Raw genomic sequence first — 5,676 nt, 5'->3', positions numbered from 1 at the left:
TATATATATATATATATATATATATATATATATATATATATATTCGTTCTGCGCGGAAATGCCAGTGCGAACTATCTGTTCATTGACTTACCTCGCAGTCTTTCTATACATCGGACAACCAATGTATCTGGTACGTCCGTCGAGATTGCGTTTCTTATTCTTGTCACGATGAAGACAACGCGGCGCGCAAAAGACATCCTCTCGGTACGAGAAAGGTCAATCAGGACGATCTAAGGATTCGGTACGGAAAATTGCGCGGGTTCCGTAATTTATGAGACCAATCTAAATAAAAAAAATGCGTCTAAAACAGGCCTTACAAATTACGGACTTATCTCTTTATTTTTGTAACGAATCCTTCAGCTATAAGCGTAAGGTAATTGTGATGCCGTTGAAATTTTCAATGACAAGAATAAGTCTTTCTTTATATGACATTGAGTTATTAGTAATTCTGATCTGATATTTTTCTCGAAGTATAGACTTTCTAAATGTGATTATATAAATAATGCACGCGATATTATATTATACGAAATTTTAATCTTGAAACGAGAGATTAATAGAGAGGTTTAATACAATGCAATTGTAAAAAATGTAATTGTAAAAAATATCAAAGGAAAATTATATTTATTTGAAAAATACAAAATTCCTTTAGAGAAATATTGTCACACATATAATAATGATTATTATATATTGGTCATGAAATCTTTAGACACTTTTGATTAAATACGTGAGGACCAATTCTATCATTGAAAAATCTGACTCACATTTACTTTCGTAAAATTAATGATTGACCCCGCAGTTATTCGGGAAGTGATTGTACCTTCAACAATGACAAAGTGACGTGCTTTTCCCTCTTAAAGAAATTTTCCTCTTTCGCGCATTAGACCGTTTCCATCACGCGCTATTCCCTCAGTCTCCATGCACCTGCAGTGTCCTCTTGGAGAGGCGCGATCGCGAATAAGGTGGCGCTTCACGCTGCAGCTGGATGATTATTCACTTGACGAAGTAGAACTCGAGATGAGAGAGCATTTTCAAGACAGTTCCGTTCCGTGATGTTCACATTTTTTTTCTCGATTTACCGAGAAGAATTCCCGGAGGAATCGAGGACGCAGAAGTACTCGACTTATTTTTAAAATAAAAAAAAAGAAATTAAACTTGAACTCGCTTAACAATAGTCTTAATGAAAATACTTAGCAGGAACACTTAATTTTATTTCAAGCTTTCAAGAAATTTGATAAAAAGTAACACAAACTAGTAATAAATGTTTATGTATAGTAGATATTTCGAAAGATTTACAAATACTAACAAGCTACTTGAGTCTATTTATTATATATGAGAATTAGGTTTATAATTTCAATCACTCATCAAATTATACTAATTATCTCTGTGACTGCTTTTGAAAGTTCTTTTGTTTCGGGTCAATTTCATTGCGCGGCGCGTCTTCGATTTCTCCGTGACAGAATAGCGTGTGTTTCTTTTTTTCGAACGAATAGATTAAATCTCTGATGGTTTTGGTAACGACGAAAGGAAGTAGCGATGACGAAGAATAGTCTCGGTATGATACACGTTTTAACTTAGCCGGTCTCACCAAATTGCAGTATCATAGAATCAAGAGCATAGATCAACGCAAAAGAGAAATCGGGTGTACACGTTACAGTTTAAAACACATTTGCTAGCCGCAGTGTGAAGATTCGGTCGCCTCAGGTTAGTCTGTCGCAAATTTTATTTTGTTAATACTGAGAGTCGAGCCGAGGCACCTTCGCGAGATGCAGCAGAGCCACAAAATTTTTTTTTATTTAAAAAATTTATTTCATTAATTTACAAAATTGATCTATAAAATTTCCAAACTACTGCCTCAATAAAATTTTTAATGAGTTATTAAAGTCTAATTTGAAAAAAAGAACATTCGCAATTACTCTATAATTTAAAACTAATTTCGCGGTTTGCGCTAAATGAAGATCTAAATGTAGAAGAATGCGTAATAAATAATTTTTACATATAAAGAAGTTATATATAAGGTTTTGAATAAGATTGATTTACGAGGGTGATCGACTCGGCTCAAGAAAGTCCCCCTTTTTTTCCTTTGCCAAAGGAACAATGTTGGGACGCATGAGTGAGTGGTAAGTACGGAGGGTGCTCATAGAATCGAACACCAGCTCTCTACACTCGACTCACGCCGTTTTCTTCACTCTTCCTTTACCATATCTCGCCGATTCTCACACCGATCGTAGAACGTACTCATTCCCGATTTTGAACAAATTATCTCGTGATTATTATCATTTCTAAAAACTGCTTATACTTCATTTCGTTTATAAATATTCAGGCGCGATTCGTGAATTATATAGTATAGTCTTTATGTAACTTTAATGTTATAGTCTTGATATTGCACCTGTTCTACGATTGGACACTCTCTGTTCCTTCTCGTCCTCAAAACTTGGCGAACTTTCCCAATTTGTCTACAAACTTGGCACTTCCCGAATTTTTTATATCTATTTTCTCGTCCACTTTACATCTTACTATCTACTATACGCTCTTATCAGTTTCTACTCAGGGTGTCTATTGATAACGCTGACCGGAATGTCCATTTTTACGTGAAATTCCTATTGCTTCTTGTATCGTTTAAGTCCATCTGTAAGAGACGCACTGTTCCTACAAGCTATAAAAGATTGTCTTAACTTTTTGCAGGTAGTTGAGAATAATTGTATCGTTTTAATGTCTTAGAGCAGTTAAAATATTTATCGGTATCGACTTAATCTTAATATTCAGTCATTATCTCTTTTCGAAACTAGAGTCAAACTGTAGAAGAAGAATAAGATCTAATTGAGATTAAGAGTGATCTCGCATCGGCGAGAGCGACTGGATGTGTAGTTTATCGGTCGGCTTTATCGATGCCTATTAATTTTTCTGGCTCGTCGTCGATCCTCTTTAGAGAAAGAGGGAAAAGTAAATCAATTATTAATTAGAACAAAATTCGATGTACGTGTTCGTTTGTTGTACACTGAATTAACTTTTCGGTCAACTTTCGTTTCTAGGTTCGATCGATTGATCGTCCCATACGAACGAAAGATTGATCTGATCGGGCCGAGATTTAAGCGAACGATAATGGAAGATAAATTGTTTACACCGTAATCGTTCGTATGTGGGCGCGGTAACGAAGACCCGAAGATTATTTCCTGTATTGTTGTCTTCAGTAGGCACCCTGCTGCTGGTTTTCGTTCTTTCGACCACCACTCTCGCCCACCGTCATCGTCCGGTACTACTACCGACGCCTTCTCGACCAAAAAAAAAAAAAAATACAGAAAAAATAGAAATGAAAATGAAACAGCATTGAAAGCGCGCCGTACAACACGTGTACGTACCAAAACATGATCTACGCATCGTTATTATAATTCCTTTATTTTTCAGGGGTTGTCTTTCCGAATCTCCCCCGCGAACAGACTATCGCTTTACTCTCTTGCAAATAACAACGCCTCGCTCGCGACCGTTCCGAGGGCCAGGGATTGTTGACTGCTCAAGAATACAAGTAAATTTATTAAGATTTATAAGACCATTGACAAATGATTTCTTTTTGTCAAGTGCCTGTTTAGAAATATCGGACTCGAGAGAGACGAGGACTCTTTCCAAAAGAGTAAAAAATGAGAAACGAAAGTGGACGATTAGTTCCATAAAGTTATCAGTTACATAATATCACATCGTTATATTACGTAAAATTACCTTTAAATGACTAATCAATCCACTAAAAATCGAGTTTCGGTTGTGCGATTTCCTTAAAAATAGGAATATTAATAGAAATATGTATTATTGTATATAATTATATTATATATAATAATTATATTATATAATTATATTATATAATTATAATAATATATTAATTATAATTATATAATACATAATTATAATTGATATATAATTATATAAAAGTTATATAATTATATAAACGTACGTTACACCTAACTATTGAATATGAAAAAGAGAAATTTATATAAAATTATGAATTTTTATATTTATAAGTAATTTTTTTCTAAGGATAATTAGGGGATAAAATCTGTGGGATAAAATCTGTAATCGCACAAGCTAAACCCGTAGGTTGTCTTCGTTTCTTTTTTTTCTTTGTTTTTTCTTTTTTATCTCCGTAAAGAAAAGCGCGTTCACGTAAAGCCTCGCACTCCGGCGATTCGGCAGGACAATCTGACAGCAGAATTTGGAGATGTAGAAGTTCTGTTATTTATTGAGTGTCATATTATCGACATGTTCCGAATAAAATAAAGAAAACGTGTGGAAAGCTCGAAAATTTTGGGCATAGTCTGCTGTTCTGGGATATGTCGATCTCGCAGTTAGATTCCTTGACTCTATCGATTTTGCTTTCATGACAAAATCAACAGAATCTTATGCACGTCACATTTTTATAATTATATATCTTAATATATTAATATTATACGCTTTTGTATCTTTTTGTCTGATTTGGGGATTTGGGGAAAAATAATGTGATTTTTATGTGACATTATTGCTGGATCCGTATCCCAGAATTGCGGGCGACAGCCACATATTGTTTCAACCAATCACAGCAATCTCATCGCTGTTGGACCTAATCGGTCCCTTGCCTCAAGGCAGGCGATTGTTTGGACCTACCGTCCTAGAGTCGAGACAACCTAGTCGCAACCTCCCGATTTTCTCCGATCAGCACCACATCGACGAGAAGAAAAGCGAATGGGCTCTCTTCTGATTTTCAATTTTCAGTTTTGGAATTCAAGCAAGAGATTGGAAGAAAAGTGCAAAAGCAAAAATTTTAAATAAAACTCCAAATAAATTTTCATTTTTATCAATTTTTATATTATTTTAGAATGTTTTGATTCAATATAATTCAAAGTCATTCCATATATTTTTAAATTTTATTTAATTTTAGTATTTATTTTATTATTTAATATAATAATATTGTTTATCAACATGTATTTTTCTCCATATATGCGCAACAAAATGTTTCAAATGTATTGTTTATTAAGTTTTTGCTTGCACATTCTCTTCCAGACAGCAGTTCGACTTTTCGAATTGCTAAGATGCATCAGAATTGAAGAGGAAAACATAAAATCGGAGGATGTGACGGTTCTCGACTCGGCGGACGCGTGGCTGGACCGAGAAACAATATTAATCGTAATAATCGGTTAATGAACCACTGGTAAATCGTATTAACCGATCGATCGTTCGGAACGTCGAAACGAGAGAAAATTGTGTTCAGATGTGTAGAGCGATGCAATTAGCACGTATTTCTTATCGACGAATTTTAATCCTTTCAAGATGCTTTCTGATCGCTTGGCTTCTGTAGAAAGACACGCATCCTTAATTAACACTATTGTTACGATTGGTAATTATTTAAGTATTATCTAAGCATTTTTAACTCCAGCGGAGTCCGGGTCTTTTTTCGGATCTAAATCTCCATATGAAATTAGTTCATATAAATTCTAAATAGATTAGATATTTTATTATATATATTATATGTAACGAAGAAATTTGCTTTATAAAAAACATTCTTTTATTTTGTTTCCCATTTTTCTAATTCGAAAGTTTTTTTTTATATTTAGTTTTATTTTACTTTCTAAAAAAAAAGTTTTTTTTTTTTTATTTTTTTTACAAATAAAAACGTAAATTTAAATTAAAATTTATTTAAAGAGAAGTATTAACATC

Source organism: Atta cephalotes (assembly GCF_000143395.1).
Source record: "Atta cephalotes unplaced genomic scaffold scaffold00019, whole genome shotgun sequence".
NCBI classification, from domain to species: domain Eukaryota; kingdom Metazoa; phylum Arthropoda; class Insecta; order Hymenoptera; family Formicidae; genus Atta; species Atta cephalotes.
The sequence above is the reverse complement of the archived record's forward strand: the minus strand, read 5'-3'. Positions refer to the sequence as shown.